Source organism: Onychomys torridus, chromosome 2 (assembly GCF_903995425.1).
Source record: "Onychomys torridus chromosome 2, mOncTor1.1, whole genome shotgun sequence".
Lineage (NCBI taxonomy): Eukaryota > Metazoa > Chordata > Mammalia > Rodentia > Cricetidae > Onychomys > Onychomys torridus.
In genome coordinates, this window is record NC_050444.1 from 165113868 (window position 1) to 165131768 (window position 17901).

Below are 17901 nucleotides of genomic sequence, written 5' to 3' on the forward strand. Positions count from 1 at the left end.
TCTGGGGGCCACACATCCAACAAACCAGTCAGCCCACAGCAGCCAATATGGGCAGTGTAGTACACCAGAAAAGGGGATAGGTACACATGGTGTGTACATCTTGATTGTCAACTTGATGGGGCTTAAAATCAACATGGAAACAAATCTCTGGGCATGTCTATTGTAGAATATTATTTTAAGCTGTGTTACTTTCATTTATGTTGCATTTGTTTAACTCTGTGAAGCTGTGTGACTGTGCCTGTCTAAAACACCTGATGGTCTAATAAAGAGCTGAATGGCCAATAGTGAGGCAGGAGAAAGGATAGGTGGGGCTGGCAGGCCGAGAGAAGATATAGAAGGAGAAGTCTGGGAGGAAAAAAGAAATAGCTAGAAAAGGAGGAGGACCCCAGGGGCCAGCTAGCCAGCTACACACAAGCCACAGAGTAAGCATAAGACTGACAGAAGTAAGAGAAGGGGAAAAGCCCAGAGGCAAAAGGGAAATGGGTTAATTTAAAGTTAAGAAAAGCTGGCAAGAAACAAGCCAGGCTAAGGCCAGGCATTTGTAGTTAAGAACAAGCCTCCATGTGATTTATTTGGGAGCTGGGTGGTGGGCCTCCCAAAAGAGCAAAAACATCCAACAGCACATGTCTGTGAGGGATTATCTGTACTAGGGTAACTAAGGTGGGAAGATCCATCCTAAATGCTGGCTGCATAAAAACAAAGTAAGATGAGAGCCATCACTCATCTCTCCCTGCTCCCTGCTGTGGACACCATGCTTTCTACACAATGATGGACACATCTGGGACTGTGAACAGAAACAAACTCTTCTTACTGACATTGTTTTTCACCATGTATTTTGTGAACATGATGAGAAAAGTACATTCTGTTGACGGCGTAGAGCGGCGTTGCAGGGAAGGGCCATTTCCACTGCTGTCCATGGTATCCACTGGGGCTCTGTGTACAGACAACAAGGAATAATGGCTGAAGAACTAGGTGATGTGTTCATTAAGAGCCACAGTTGTGGCCCATTTTCATGGGAGTGTGTTCACCTCACAGTGAATTGGATGATAGCAAGAATGACATAACCCAACATGCACCATGACCTTCCTGTTTACCCAAGATCAAGTTTACACTACCAATTACACATGGTAAGAGATGAAAACCATAATGAATGGTGGGACATAACATTTACAGTGATGTACTGCAGTAAAAGTTACAGAACTCCCCTGTGGTATTCTGAAAGAAAATGGTCCCAAAGGTAGTGGCACTATTGGGATGTAAGACTTTGTTGAAGGAAGCATGTCACTATGGAGGTGGGCTTTGAGGTCTTTTGATTAAGCTTTGCTCAGTGGCACAGTCTCCTGTCTGTTGCCTATAAAATATAGAACTCTCAGCTACTACTCCAGCACCATGTCTGCCTGCACACTACCATGCTCCCTGTCATGAGGATAATGGACTGAACCTCTGAAACTGTAAGTCACCCCAGTTAAATGTTTTCTTTATAAGAGTTGCCATGGTCATGGTGTCTCTTCACAGCAATAGAAACCTTACCACCCCATTTACTGTACAAAGCACAGGAACTGAAGTCAGGGAAAAGTGAGGCTCACTGTGACAGACGAGCAGTGAGCATTGGTGTAGGCTGTAATGGCTGGCAACAATCAAGTTATAGTGATGTTTATCTTTTAGCCAAGATGATACCATTTTGTTGTATATGGGTACATGCATGCACACACATGTGCTGTATTAGTGCTGTGAAGAGACAACATGACCACAGAAACTCTTATAAAGGAAAACATTTCATTGGGTTGGCTTATAGTTTCAGAGGCTTAGTCCATTATCATCATGGTGGGAACATGGTGGTGTGCAGGCAGATGTGGTGCTGGCTACATCTTGATCAGAAGGCAACAGGAAGTGGACTGTGGTACTAGACATGGGTTGTGCATATATGAGACTTCACTCCCATGGTGACACACTTCCTCCAACAAGGCCATACCCCCAATAGTGCCACTCCTTATAACATTATGGGGGCCAATTACATTCAAAATATCACACATTCACATACAGGAACATATCAGGGAGAGCTGCCCTTGCCATTGGGTCCCTGTTTACCAAGTTGTTTTCAGAAATCAATCATCTCAAGGGATGGGACATTAACATTTTTACGATCTCATAGGTGAGGTGACAAGAACTTTAAAGAGTTAATGACTTGCCCAGTGTCACACAAAAGTAACCAATAAGACTCATACTAGGGATGTTGGAGGTAAGGCTAGTGCCTGCACACCCCTCTTCCTCAGCTCAAACCCCCATTTACACAGGAGTGCTCAGGGTTCTTTGGTGCATGGCCTCCTGCCTGGGTGTCTTCTGGTCTTCTGGACAGCCAGTCCACTGTTAACTGCTTTTAACTGGTTCAGCCCTTGGTTGGCTCTGTAGAGATGAGAAATATGGCTCTCTGTCCAAATTGATGTGAGCCTGCTATTAACCACTAGGCCATCTTTCCAGTCCCCAATGCTACTACTTTTAAGCATAATAAATATTTGCTTCAGATTCTGTTAATGTCCTACATGTAGCTGGATATTTCATTTAAAAAAATAAGACACTCAACAACAAAAATGTCCTACATGTAGCTGGATATTTCATTTAAAAAAATTAAGACACTCAATAACAAAAGTAAGAATCAAATGAATCATTTTCAAGATATCAAAGAGTCTATAGAACCTGACCCACAGCAGGACTTGTGTGCAAAACTCATGGGGTACCCTGTAGACAGCATGATCTGTCTGTCCATCCTTGGAAGCCTGTGCAACAGGCAAATTATAAGCCATAACTAACAAGATGGTCAGTTTTTTCAGTGAGGAGGTCCTCTGCCTCTTTATAAGGTAGGTATTGTGACAGGTGGAGAAACTGTGGCCACAGTGTGGGAAATTGCAGGAGGGCATCAGACGACAGCAGAGGGCCACACCACTGAGTGTTCATTCCAGGCAAGAGCAGCTGTGGGGGTCTCACAGTCCCCCACCATCCATGATGGATGCCAGAGAACCAGCCAACAGCACTGGGCGGAACAGCTGGCTATGTTGCTGCCTCCTCCAGTGGCCCCTGTCACATTCAGGTGATCATCACACTTGCCCCCTCATCCTTCCAAGAGGGCTGAGGGGGACCTCTCCTGTTTTCACACTAACAAGGAAGTTGAGGCCCAGAGAGAATGAATTAGTTATTTATAACCACGGTTTTCAACCAGTGGTTTGGGAATAATTTCCTTGTTCCTCACCATAGGCAAAAATGAGAAGAATTTCCAGAGAACCAGTCAATGTTGTGCTTCACAAGCGAAGAATCCAGTGGCAAGCAGAGCTGAGCAGCATTCTCAATGACATGCAGCCTCACAGTCAACACCTACAACTGCCAACACACGTGACCCCACTGGATGTTGCTTGTGCTCACCGTGTTGAGTTGGACCTGGCTCCCAGGCACACAGCCTACTGAAAACCCAGTCACCCTCGAAAGAGCTTTGCCAGAAGAGGACTTTGCAGGTGGAGGCATATCCCAACATTCCCTTCATGGGGTTCTGAACACCCTCTACAGTGACCCCTCAGGAAGCTACCTCCCTTCATCACATGACTGGAGTTTCTTGTACCTGAGCCATGTGTCCCATCCTCCCTTGGTGTGAAGTAGGAGGGTGTTGGCAGGTGGTGGGATCTTTAGAAGTGAGGTCAATGGGGGTCCTGACCTTGAAGGGGATGTTGGGACACTGCTTCCTCTTCCTCTGTATCTTTGCTGCCATGAAGGGAGCCCATTTGCCTGCTCTTGCACTTTCTCCCTCCATGAATCTCTGCTTCACACAGACCCCACGGCAACAGGGCTGTCATTACTTACTGCAACCCCCCCCCACACACAGATACACATATATGTTCAAACACTTAGTTTTCCTGCTTCAGACAGACCTGGAGGTAGAGTTTAATTGGAGGAAGTAAGTCACTAGGAGGTGAAACTCGAGGTTTGCTTCCCTGCCCCACTTCCTGTCTGTTTTCTACTTCCTGCCCATGGCCAGTGGTCTTGCACACCAGGATAGCCTGTGTCTCCTCAAACAGTAAACCTTAAGTTACTTCCTGTCCAGGATTTGATTCCAGTGACAAGAAAAGCAACTTAAGGGCCGAACAGTCACAAACTAAAACCTCTGGAATCGTGAGGTAAAAACAAAACCTTTCTTTCTTGGGTTTATTCACCCCAGGTATTTTGTCACAACAGGAAGCTGACTGACATGCAATCACAAGAGTTTCTCTCTAATGTGTTCTTGTAGAAAAAAACGCCGGTCAGAGTCCGATGGAATCTGGGCTTTCAGGAATAAAAAAAATTTTTCCTCCTTATATACTTCTTCCAAACTAATGTACAAATGTCGTCCAATGAAACCGTTCAGAGACAGGGGCCCCGAAGCAATGGTTTAAAATAGTTTGTAATGTTATATTAATCACATGCAAACGATGTTTCTCAAAATGCTAGGAAACAATTGATTCCTTTAATAATTTAAACAATGCCCCCGAAACTCTTTTCGACATGATTTGCTTAGCAAAATACCTTCTCCCAGTCACTTCACAGGCAACTTTGGACCCCTGTTATCTCCTCATGAACTACACATGGCTGCCTTCCTCCTTACAGGCCTCCTTGCTTACCTTCATCATCCTCTGTGGGCCCCATCTCTCCTGGGCAAAGCTGCAGAGTCCCCACAGTTCCAGATTCCTGAAGTTGTCACAGTGCATAAGCCAGAGAGCTTGGTGGCACTGCTGGATAGCCTCTGGGCTTCATATCCCACCATGTGTACACATATGCTTGCATAAGTCTCTGTGTTTGTGGTATGTACATATACATATATATATTGTGTGTGTGTGTGTGTGTGTGTGTGTGTGTGTGTGTGTGTGTATATGTATGTATGTTCCTTAAGATGTTCTGGGCTCTGTCTGTTGAGAAGGTGACTGGGACCTGTGTGGCACAGCTCAGGGGTGGGACTGTTGTATCTGTGGCTTGTGTCGTACACAGTGAGACTGAGGAGCTGGCTCAAGAACACGTTCCTGGGTTTAGGGAGATGGTTCAGCAGGTAGATCACTCACTGTATGAAGACATGAAGGCAGAGTGTGGACCTCCACAAAACCTGATGTGGTGGGACATGCCTGTCATCCCAGTGCTGACAGGGGCAGGCAGATCCCGGAGTTTGCTGGCCATCTAGTTGAAGCAAGGCTCCCCAGATTTAGTAAGATATCCTGTCTCAAAAAAATGAAATGGAGCCTGAGGAAAGACACCCACACATGTACACGCCTGCACATGCACACACACACACACACACACACACACACACACACACCACATGTGTATATACACATATATATACACATACAGTTACACCAGTTTGATCATTACACATCAAAGGCACCTTTCAGCTAGACCACCACTATACAGCCCATAAGCAAGAACAATTGCTATATGTCAATTGAAATATTTGTGAAATTTTTTGGAAAGGAAAACCACCCCTTTCCCAGAACCTTGGAAAATAAGAACCAAAGTTGTCCAGCCTTTTATCCATAGATGGCCTCAGCCAGCTTTGAGGAACCGCACCCGGTCTGGAGCCCTGAGAGGAAGGACAAAGAGCAGTTGACCTTCGAGCCTCGACAAAGGAGAAATGGCCTTAACCACCCAAATACAGCAAACCCGGCAGAGACGGTTCTTGGTCTTCCTCTCAGGAGCCTGTGCACCTGGGGGGGTGGGGGGGGATCAGGAGGTCCACATCTCCTCCCACCTGGTCCAATCTGCCTCTCAGGATATCTGTGACTGAGTAGCAGCTGCCCCCCTTCCCCTGCCCCGTCCGTTCAGGGATGAGTGATCAAAGAAGAATTAAATTAAATTTTTGTATTTAATTTTCTTCTTCACTCTTACTGTGTCTTTTTGCTCAAAAGATGCTATTCCTGGGAAGCTGAGGAGTTACTCCAGAGAGCAGAGCTCAGTGGGATCGGAGAGAACTGAGCCTTTATGGGTTTTCTTGAAAGAGCCCAGACCGAGCGTCTTCATGAAGACCAAATGAGCCTGTTATTTAGGGCAGCAGCATCTGAATTATGAATCACCAGCTGCAAATTAAGAATGCAAAGAGCGACCTCCATTCACACCGGCCTGGAGCAGAGCTGTATTTAGGGTATGGAGGGTGTGGCATGCCAGGGCTGGTCCCCACTCCCTGCCTCACCTTGGGCTCCAGAAGGCATTGCCACCCCCAAGGCAGATTGCATATTCCATGTACCCGCTGCCTTTGGAGATAAAGACACAGGTAAAGGCCACACAAAAATCCCCAGGTGCATTTATTTGAAGACACACTTAGGGCTTCCTACCCTTTGCTCCAGTGATGGTGACTTTGTACTCTATTCACCTACTTCAGACCCCATCTGAAGTCTCCTTGCATAGTCTGTGTCGGGGGGGGGGGGGGGTGGGGATCCTCCCAAACCACGCAGTGCCAGGCTCTACTTGAAGAGAATAAGTCTTCTTATTTCAGGGCCACCTGTGCACACTCATAATCCATGCACTTCATACACATCTTTCTGCTGATCTACTCACTAAAGCCCTGTCCCAAAGGATGTCTTCTACTCGCCACTCCCCTCGGCAGAACTGGAAAGCAACCACTCTCACCACTGTGCCAACCATCCCTGTTAGCAGTTGGAACTGCAATCAAAGGAGAAGCCTCCTGACCAAAGCACAAGTGGCTGCTTCCCTCAAGCCCTACATCCTCTGGTACCACTAACATCCAGTGGTTGGCCTGACTGAGGCAGGCATACTCCTGCTCTGGGGTCACCTGGCTGCTGGGGGAGGACAGTGTCCACTGAAAGACACATTCAGCCCTAATTCCTGAAACTAGTGCTTATGTCTTCATTTAGAAGTAGAGTCTTTGTGGATGTGGTCAGGTGACAATGAGGTCCTCCTGGCTTGGGGTCAGTCCCAGAACAGTGGCTGGGTGGCTGGTGGCTGGAGTCCCCAAGAGGAGGAGAAGAGATAAGCATTTATGTAGGAAGCCAAAAAAAAAAAAAAAAAAAAAAAAAAAAAAAAAAAAAGGATGTCCATGTGGTTTGGGCCTTATTTGTTCCTAATGCTCACATTTGAAATCTTGGCCCCGGCTGATGGTCCTACCCAGGATGTGGAGGGAAATCTTGATGAACTGGGGACTATCTGGAGGAAGTTGATGTTGGACACATGCCTTGGTAGGATATTTTAGGACTCTAGCCTATCTCCTACCACAGTCCTTATCTCTCCTTCCTCGGTCCACAAACTGAGCAGCTCCCTGCTGGGATCTTCAGCTTCACCAAAGCAAGGAGGCATAACAGTCATGGACTGAATGCTGGGGCCATGAGCCCAGATAAACCTGCTCTCCTGTGGCTTAGTCAACACTCTGTTGTGGAGAGACACTGTGAATAAGGCGGCTATTCAAAAGAAAGCATTTAGTTGGGAGCTTGCTCACAGTTTTAGAGGGCTCATATTACTATGGCAGAAAGCAGATAAGCATGTGGCATTGGAGCCATAGCTGAGAGCTTTACATCCTGACCCACAGGAAACAGGAAGAGAGAGAGAGAGAGAGAGAGAGAGAGAGAGAGAGAGAGAGAGAGAACTGGCTGAGGCTTTTGAAATCTCAAAGCCTACACCCAGAGACTCACCTCATCCAACAAGGCCACACCTCCCAATCCAAACAGCTCCACCCCCTGGTGACTAAAGCATTCAAATATATGAACCTATGGGGACCATTCTCATACAAAGCACCACACCTTATAAGATGGATATCTCAGGTATTTTGTAATAGAGAAGAAAAGCTCACCAGCACAAAGGAAGACACAGGATCAATATTACCACTGCCAGGGACAGCCAGAGTCACCTGTAACAGAAGATACAAGAAGTGCATTCCCAGCACCTTTAAAGGGAAGCAGCCTTGCCTACATCTGTGTGGGGTTTGGACACTTGTGGGGAGATGGACACCTGCGGGGGGGGAGGACACCTGCAGGAGTGGGGGGACACCTGCAGGGCAGGGGGAATGGGATTCTGGTCTCCAGATGGGGAGAATGGTTATCTGTGGCTTAAGCCACCTAGCTCACGACAGGACACTCTTGTTATGCCTTCCCAGGAGACAAACAGAACCATTTGCCAGAAGTCAGGGGCTGCTCTATTTCCTCTCCAAGTGAGATGCTTATGGCAGGACTATGTGACTTCCAAAGTCAAACAAAACGGACATGGATCTCCAGCAGAGGAAGTTTTATTGGGGGAATAAGTAGGATAAAAACATGAGCTGGGGCATAAATGCCCAGGAAGGTGACCTTTGGTATTGTAACCAGGATGTTTTGATGAAAGCTAGCAGGAGAGAGCTGTTCCATAGGACCACTGACCTGTGCTGACAGCAGGTACGGGGGATATCCTCTACTAACATAGATACTATATGTATCTGTGCTGACAGCAGGTACAGGAGGATATCCTCTACTAATGTAGATATTCTATGTATCTGTGCTGACAGCTAGTGTGAAGGGATATCCTCTACTAACATAGATATGTGGTAATATTTTATTTGTGCTGAAATGTGATTTTTTTATTTGTATGTTAATAAATAAAGTTTGCCTTGAGATCAAAGGTCATAGCAAGCCAAAAACAGAAGTCAGGCAGTGGTAGCACATGCCCTTAATCCGATCACATGGCAGGCAGAGTCTCTGTGTATTCAAGAACACAGCCAAGCATGGTGACACACGCCTTTAATCCCAAGACCAACCATAGAGATCTGGAGGTCTGTATAGACAGGCAGTGATGAGAAAGTGATGTGGCTGGGCTTAGAGCCAATAAGAAGGCAGAACAGGAAGGCAATAAGGGCTAAGGTTAGATAGGAAGAGGTTAGTTGGCAGCTATTGCTCTGATCTCTGTTACTTGCACCTCTGTATTTGGCTCTGTGTGTCTTATTTAATAAGACTGTTTAGAAATAGATTTCCTGTGTGTCTGTGTTGACAGCTAGTGCAAAGGGATATCCTCTACTAACATAGATATTCTATGTATCTCTGCTGACAGCAGGTACAGGGGGATATCCTCTACTAATTAATGTAGATATTCTATGTATCTGTGCTGACAGCTGGGATGAAGGGATATCCTCTACTAATGTTGCTATTCTATATATCTGTGCTGACAGCTGGTGGGGAGGGGATATTCTAAAGAAAGACTCATGCCTCTCCCTGTGGCTCTCAGAGAATCACCAGTTTGCACCTGTGAAATCAGTGTGTCTAAAAGGCAGGCACTCAGAGGTCAGAGCTGAAGCTACCACAGCTTCCACACCTCACCTATCAAAGGGATGGATAGATCTGTGACACAGAACTCTGCCAGGCCTGGAATGGGCGAGGACCTCATACCTGATGCTTGATACTTTGCCCCTTTTCAAAATGACAAAGCTTTAGGACTCCTTATTCTTAGCCTGGATTTGAACCAGAACTGTGTCTGTAACAGCACATGGATGAAGGACACCTGGGCCAGACCCCTTTTGCCCCAGTTAACCCATCTCACAGTTAAACTGATAGTGCTTCCTGGGTTTTGGTGCACTGTACGAAGGGGTGTCAGGTGGGGATGGAAAACTAGACTCTGCCTCAGTTTGGCCAAACTAGAAACAAGTCCATTTTCTTTTATGAATCTGTCCCCTAATTTCTTTGGAATACAGGGGAACTGTGGTGGTTGTTAGTGGATCTAAGTGCAGATGGAGACTTCTCTTTGATACCTTCCCATGGTCATCTTTCAGTGTCCCACTGTCCTGTTCCTCTGAGGACACAGTCCCATTATATTGGGGTTCATCCTCATGACTCTGTTCTGTATTAACAACCTCCTGAAGCCATTGCCTGTAAAGAAAAGCCACACCAAGGTTCTGGGACTTGGAATTTCAAGTCCTGAGAACTAGACTCTTTCTGGGATGAGACCACCATTGTGAATGTAAGCACAGCCCTGGCATCTAGAGTTGGGCCTCATTCCTGAGTCTTGGCCATTGTCCAGAACCATCAATGCTGAAAGAGCTAATGACATTGATAAAGAAAGCCAGCTGCAGGTGCACCAGCCAGCAGCTCAGGGTCAGGAGGACAAATGTTACCATAGCTTCAGTCCTTCACACCTGTCTCAAAAGAGGCCAAATAGCTCCTGATTGGGTCATCAAGCCCCCACAGCTGGATACCAAACCTTCCCCACATGTCCTCTCAAAGAAAGAAACAGATCAGAGAAGAACATGACTGGAGACTCCAGGAAGGAACTGGTACAGAGGACCCCCTCAAGGATGCTGGTGCATGGAGGGAGCTGCACATACCCAGGGCTGTCTTCCTTTGCTCCCTCCTACTCAACTCTGAGAGTGAAGGTGCTGTGCCCCTCTCCTTACTGACTCTGGTCAGCTGAGGTGGGGCACCTGGCCCTGCTACCTCCTTGCCTTTTTTAAGCCCACAAGGTGGTTATTCCTAGCCACCAGCTCTTCTCTGACACAGACAGAGCATCCTAGGCCATGTTCACAGGAGGAAGGAGTTAGAGAACTCAGGTCAGGACACTGCCGCTACACTGTGGTTTAGCCAAAGGCCTTGTTTCCTCCATGCTCCAAGCATTCCCACTGAACTCAGACTCACCCATATGAAGTGGCTTTAGTACCATCACTCCGCTGTCACCCCCAGCCACTCATCTAAACCTATGCACCTCAGCCCCAGGGGCCACCAGTCCATTTCTACCCGAATACACTTGCCTGCTTAAGACATTTCATTGCAAAGCAGCTGTGAATTGTGCAGTCTTCTAGATCTGACTGCTCTCATTCAACACAATGTTTTCCCAAGGGCCACCCTCCCTTGTAGTGCAACTCAGCCTGACATTTTGGTTGTGAGCCTAGCTCTTAATGGCTGAGGCATCGCTCCAGCCCCACTTCATTCATTTTAAAGGAAAATTGTAGCCAGGGCATGGCTACGGTCATCCCCTTTGATGGACATCCAGTGGCTTCCACCTTGAAGCAAGTGTGACAGTGCCTCTGGAACACCATGTGCATACATTCATGGTAGCATTGACAAGCATCCTCATTCCTCCTGGGTGTTTGCACGCTGTCAACTTAATGTGAACTTCACGCAAATCAGAATCACCTGAGCCTCACCTGAGGAACTGTTCTGATTGGTTTAGCTGATGTAGGAAGACCCACCCTGAATGTGAGTGGCATTTTCTGGTAGCCCAGATTAAAAGGGGTATGGTATGGGGCTTGGGAGATAATTTAATGTTTAAGATCACTGGCTGCTCTTCTGGAGGATCTGGGTTTGGTTCCTAGCATCCAGATGGCAGATAACTTCAGGTCCAGGAAATCACAAACCTTATTCTGACCTCTGCAGGCACCAGGGTCACATGTGGTACACATACATACATGTAAGCAAAATGTTCATATATATATATATATATATATAACAAATAAACCTTTACAGATTATTTTTGAATGGCCCGGTGGAAGGAAGGTAATTCCCCCTTGTTCTCTGGCCTTCCCTCTGATCACAGGGTTGATACACTGTTGCTGAAGCTACTGCTGCTAATAATCCCTTCACTGATGTCAGGCTTCCACCCTGGACTGAGGACCAACCACTCTCCAGGTTGGCCAGATTGGGGATGCTGAGGCACACAGCCTGGTGGACCAGGAAACTGCTGGATTTCTGGCCTCCCTAGTGAGAGATTGCCACTGTAGAACCATTCCCTCTGCTGAGGCATCCTGTCTAAAAGATCAAATAAATGCAGGGTTCTCAGCAGCATCTCAGATGTGAGATGGCTGTTGTTACTATTTAGCATAAGCTGATTAAATATTACACACACACACACACACACACACACACACATCTATAGGTTGTGTTCCTCTAAAGAATCATGACTAATAAGTCCCCCCAAATAAGCTGTGTTGTAGCAGGCTTTCTTGGACTGCCAGCCCCCAAATCATGACACAGAGACTTATTAATTATGAATGCTCGGCCTTAACTTAGACTTGTTTCTAGCAGGCTTTTTTTTTTTAACTTAAATTAACCCATTTCTATTCATCTGTGTGCTGCCTTGAGGCTCATTTACCTCATCTATGTACTGTCCATCCTGCTTTCCTGCTTCCTCTATGTCTGTCTGTGTGGCCTCCAGCTGGTTGGTCCCTGGCTGGCTCCCCTTTTCTCTCTGCCTGCCAACCCCATCTATACCTCCTCTGCCTAGCTATTGGCCATTCAGCTTTTTATTAGACTAATCAGGTGCCTTAGGCAGGCAAGGTGGCCAAGCAACACATCTTTACACAGTTAAACAAATGCAATGCACTTTACATAGTTAAACAATTACTCTGCAACACAAACAAATGCAACATATCTTTACACAGTTAAACAATTATTCTATTCTAAAACACTGTGTTTAAGATCAAGCACCAGAATTCTCCACATTGCTAGAGGTACTGTAGTGACTAAGGGAGAGAGGTGGGTGCAGAATCCATATTGCCTTTTGCTGCGAGAGAATGACCCCAAGTCTTCAACTTTGACTCAAACAGGAGAGAGCTGGATACCTGGCCATCTCTTCATGCTCCCCCATTGCCCCATTGTGTCATAGAGAAGGAGCTCAGAAGACCAGGACTCATCTAAGGTATGGTACAAGGCTGAGGAGCAGCCACCACCTTCTTTACTGTCCTGGCTCAGAAAGTCTGGCCTATTCCCCCTCCATCTTCTCAACCACTTGCTTCATCCACCTGATGAAGAGTGAGTCCAGATTTCTTCCTGTTCACTCCCTAGCAACAGCTGAGCTCCCGTAGGAACCCCTCTCCTTCAGCATCTCCCCTTCCTCAGCTTAGGCTGTTGGACTCCGAACATAGCAAATACATTCAATTCCTGAATCTATAAAACACACCAGTGAGTTGGAGTGACCCCTCTGGCCTTTCCAAGTCTTAATTTCTTTTCCTCAGTAACTCCCCTACTGCCCTGGAGACCAGTGTGGGAGGCAAAATTGGATTGAGGCCAGACAATTCCTTCCCCACAAACCATTGGCTCCCTAATTCCTTCAACAAACAGTCCTTTGCCAGATCCAGTGGCAGTAAATAAGGACACAAAATCCTGGGCCACAAGACAAACAGTTTCTGAGTCACACAGATTGACTCAGGGCCATGCAAGGGTGCATTTGGGTGCAAAGTAAATGACAGGCCATAAGAGGCAAGTCTGTTAGGGACAAGAGGATAAGGAACCTGGTCCTGTGGGTAAGGTAACTGACTCATTGAGTGATCTTCTGGTCTGAGGAGAGGACCCACCACTGAATGCCCAGGTGGGTGTAATGAGTGGGCTGATGGGAGACAGCAGAGCTACATGGGTCAGACTTGCTCTGGAGAGCTCCTGGTGAGGCCTAGGGCCCTTGAGCATATCCCAGGCCACAGCAGAGCATCACATGCTCTGCTAGAACTGAGAGCCTCCCATGCCTAGCCCAGCAGGTGGGTGAGTGAGGGAAGGCTGTGGCTGATATGCAGGTGGAGCACAGGGTGAGGTAAGACCAGGACACTTGCTCCTCCTACGCCCACTGAGCCTTCCTGGCCACCACCCTGTGCACTCTCTCCTGACCCTTGTGAACTTTCGGCTTTCCTGCTCTGACATGTTTTGAGCTTGTCACAGACTTTGCCCCAGAAGGTGCCTCGGGGAGCCTGCATCTCTGGGATGTCTGCCTCCTGCAACCTTTTCTCACCCTGCAATCAGCCAGCCTCCAGTCCCAGTTCAGAGGATCTAAGTCTGCAAGATGGCCCGCCCTCTGGTCCCTCTCACTGGCTGTAGATATGGGGAGGTGGCCCCTAAGTCACCGCAGGGCACTGGCCAGAGGGAAAAGATGGGCTGTAGACCACTTCAGTCAGGGTGCTGTCCCTAAGTGCAGACCACTCCTCATGCTACAGACTGGGAAAAGGACACCTGAGGTTACCGTGTGAGATCTTTCCAAGAGTGATGTCACTGACAAGTGGCTCAGGCATGGCCCCAGGAGCCCCTTCCTTAAGCTTGCTGACTCTAGATTTTCCACCTTCCCAGGGTGCCACAGGATGGTGGTAATGATGAAAGGGTGTGGGCCCTCTCCATGTAGGAGCAGAGGCCTCGTCACCACCACTGTCCTGTTGAACATTAAAGGCCCTGACATGGGAAGAAGAAAAGAGCTTGTGTGAGAGACACAGTCCTGGGTGCCCACCTTTCCCGAGGCAATTTTTTTCAATTTACTTTTTTCATACAATATATTCTGATCATGTTTTTCCTTCTAATTCCTCTCAGATCCTCCCCACCTCCCTATCTGCTGCAGGTCGCAGGAATATATCATAAGAACTCAGCTGGTTATGGCAAAGTCACTACCTGGAGGAATCAGGGAATTCCTCCAGAGGAAGCCAAATCCCAAGGAGTTTGTGGTATTACTTGGTTTGTTATATATCAGCTGTATTCTGTTAGGAAAATCATGTGTGCCTTCATAGTTTTCCCTAGAAGGGCTAACAGTGTGGACTGATGACTCTCTGGACATACACATTCCAGTATTTGGAGAACAGCCTCAGGAAAGCCTTTCCCTGGAATCAGATATCTCCCTTAGCCACTTTCAAGGACAAGGAGACACCGCCCAGGTGGGTGCCCAACTTTCAAGGACTAACAGTGATAGCAGCCCATATACAAGTCTCCTGACTTAAGGTAAATTCCACAAGGGGACACTGCCTACGTCAGGTGGACATTAAGTAATAGCTTTACACAATTTAGCTTGGACCCTCCCTTTTTTATACCAGGACTTCCAGGGCATAAGACGGAAAAGAGAAAAGAGAATGGAAGAACTAGATGGGTAACTTGAGAGGAACAAACTGAGATGGGGAAAAGCTAGATTGAAAGGCGAGAAGAGAGTACTAGAGGAACGAGATGGAAGATGAGGAAGAGTCAGATGGGGAAGAACAAGTGAGGAAGATCCAGAGGAGAGAGAAGGAGATGGGAGAGGAACTGATAGGGGAAAGAACTAGATGGATGAGAACCTAGAAGGGACAGAACTAGATGAAGGAATTAAGATAGAATCTAGAGGGGACAGTAGATAAATATAGAGAGAAACCAGGCAAGAAAGGAGCTAGACATGAGAGCAGAATAGAAGCTGTATAGAGAGAACCGACACAGAATAATAAAGTGTATGAACTAAGGAGTTTTGTGTACATAGATTCATTTCTTTTCATCAAAGATTAATTATCATCTGGTTGTAGATTCTTCCTGGACCCTGGGAGGGGACTATCGAGGGGCTGGGCCCCCATAGTCCTCAATACCTATCCATATGACTTTATGTTCTTTCTCTCTCTTTCAAAAAACAAAAAGCAAGAAATAAACAAACAAAACCCCACAAAACCACAAAAACAAAAATCAAAACAAACAAATGACCAATAAGACAAAAAATGCTAAAACAAAGCAAAAAGAAACCAAAATCCACAAAATTACCACTGAGTTTGTTTTGTGTTGGCATGGGATCTGCTCTGGTACACCCAGTGTACTGAATAGTTTTGATGACAAGCTAAAGTCAGCTGGGAGGAGGGAACCTCAATTAAGAAAATACTTCCATAAGACAGGGTTGTGGGCAAGCCTGTAGAGCATTTTCTTAATTAGTGGTTGGGGACCAAGTCCACTGTGGGTGGGGCCAACCCTAGCCTGATATTGGGGTGAAAGCTTAAAGATCAAAGAAGCAGAGCAAGCCACAGCCACCACCTCTGACCTCACCAACTCCTCAGCCTGAAAGAGCCTTTCTAGCCAAAAAGACCTCTAACCAAAAGGGATTCCTCAGCCAAAAAGGCTTCAGCTGAAAGAGCCTAGCCAAAAGGCCTCTAATCCAAAGAGCTTCTTCACTAGAAAGGGCTTCCTCACTCAAAAAGCCTTTAGTTCTTGTCTCCTCATGCCTTATATACCTTTCTCTGCCCAGCCATTAAAGGCATGTATGCAGCCGGGCAGTGGTGGCACATGCCTTTAATGCCAGCACTCAGGAGGCAGAACCAGGTGATCTCTGTGAGTTGGAGGCCAGCCTAGTCCACAGAGCAAGATCCAGGACAGGCACCAAAACTACACAGAGAAACCCTCTCTCGAAACAACAACAAAAATATGTGTGCTTCCTAAGTACTGGGATTAAAGGTATGTGCCACCACTGCCTGACTCTGTTTCTCTCGTAGACTAAGTCAATCTCATGTAGTCCAGGGTGACTTTGAACTCACAGAGATCCAACTGGATCTCTGCTTCCTAAGTGCTAGGATTAAAAGTGTGTGCCACCACTGCCTAGCCTTTATGTTTAATTTAGTGGCTTGTTCTGTTCTCTGATCTTCAAGCAAATTTTATTAGGGTACCTCTGCATCAGCTCCTGCCTCCAGGTTCCTGTTCTGTTTGAGTTCCTGTCCTGACTTTCTTCAGTGATAGACTATGATGTGGAAGTGTAAGCCCAATAAGCCCTTCACTTCCCAATTTGCTTTTGGTCATGATGTTTCATCGTAGCAATAGAAACCCAAAATAAGACATTCAGCGACACTCCTAGGGAATATTGTAAGCACTTTGTATACTGTTAATTTTCCTAAGTCCTGGGCATGGGGTAGGGGCAGGAAGTTAAAGTCCTTGACTACCATAGAGCTAATGTCTTATTAGGGAGATAAGACAGTAGAAGAAGGGATAAGTGGACTCTGTGCCATGCTTAAAATGTTTTAGGAAGGAAGACAAAGTGGACCATGGGAGCTATAGAGTGCTGAGGAGGGGCAGGTGGGGCAGGTATTCTGGGAAAGGGGCTTCGGAGCCAAGACCTGGAGTTGAAGGAGCTATTCCTCATGGAAGGGACCATGTCGAGACACAGACTGGAAGGCCATCTGTATTTTGCACTTGGACTTAAGAGAAGGAAGTGGTAGTCCAGCTACCAGAGGATATCTTATATGCAAGACTCTAGGAGGAGAGGGGATGTGGGTAAAATGTCCCCACTGCAAGAACCCCTGGGTGAGAGACCCCCAGACCCCCAGGGTGCTCAGGGTGGAAAGAACAGCACTTGTGATTGATAAGTGCAGGCCGTGGATGGAGAGTAGTACCACTCATCCTCAAAGCAGCTCTGTGGTTTTTTATCATCACACTGGTCAGATGAGGATACTGGGAAATGAAGGAAGTTAAATTCACAGGCATTCTGTTTCCATGTGGCCCCCTCCTCTGCAGCCCAGGGCTCCTTCCCTCCCTGGCCACCCTCCCCTCCAGTTCCTGGCTACATTCATTGCCAAGCCCTTGACACCCACACTCCCCACTCCTCAAATCACATTTACCCTTCTCGTTTCTCAGGGGAAGTAGCAAATCTTGAAAGTCTCCTCTTTCCCCAGATGACAATATTCTCCATCCACTTAGCAGCATCCAGTTTCTCCAGAAGTCAGGGGACTTTTCTGCAAAGCCTGGACCTGACCTCTGTCCCTGGCCAGGCTGTTCTCTGGCCTCTGCCCTCCCCCACTCTTCCTTCCTCCTGAGGCTCCAGACTCACCAGGCTGGCTCACAGCACAAGATGCCCTGGCATCTGCTCCCTGCCCTCCGGAACATTCTGTCTTCCTCAGAGCAAGCTTTGCACCTGTTGTGTCTGATTCTCCTCCTACGTGTCCTGGGAGGCTCTGCCAGTCTGTCCCCTGCCCCCTGTCCCCAAGCTCATGGGGCATCCTCTCTGCCCCAGCATGTGGAGAGTAGGAGTTACTGCTTTCCGGGCCAGAGACAATGATCCTCATTGTTCAGCCACCTCCATAGTAGTGCGCTTTCAGCCCTGTCCCTGCTGGCACTATTCGGATGCAAACATCATAACAAACCGTAAGCAGCACACACATTGGAACTTTTCTGCTTTATACTTGGCAGTAAAAGTGACCTGGCAAGAGAATGGCCCCTCCTCGCACCTTTCCCTCCCATTTCTCTGCTTCTGGGT

General features: G+C 47.1%; 1 long non-coding RNA gene across 1 annotated transcript; it reads right to left on the minus strand.

The window, feature by feature from the left end:
• Positions 1-705: 705 nt before the first annotated feature.
• On the minus strand, positions 706-17643 carry LOC118578413. The gene is made up of 3 exons (XR_004944257.1): positions 17476-17643; positions 7808-7864; positions 706-933 (listed from the first exon to the last, which is right to left on the minus strand). It is a non-coding gene; the product is annotated as an uncharacterized LOC118578413 (long non-coding RNA).
• Positions 17644-17901: the final 258 nt, after the last annotated feature.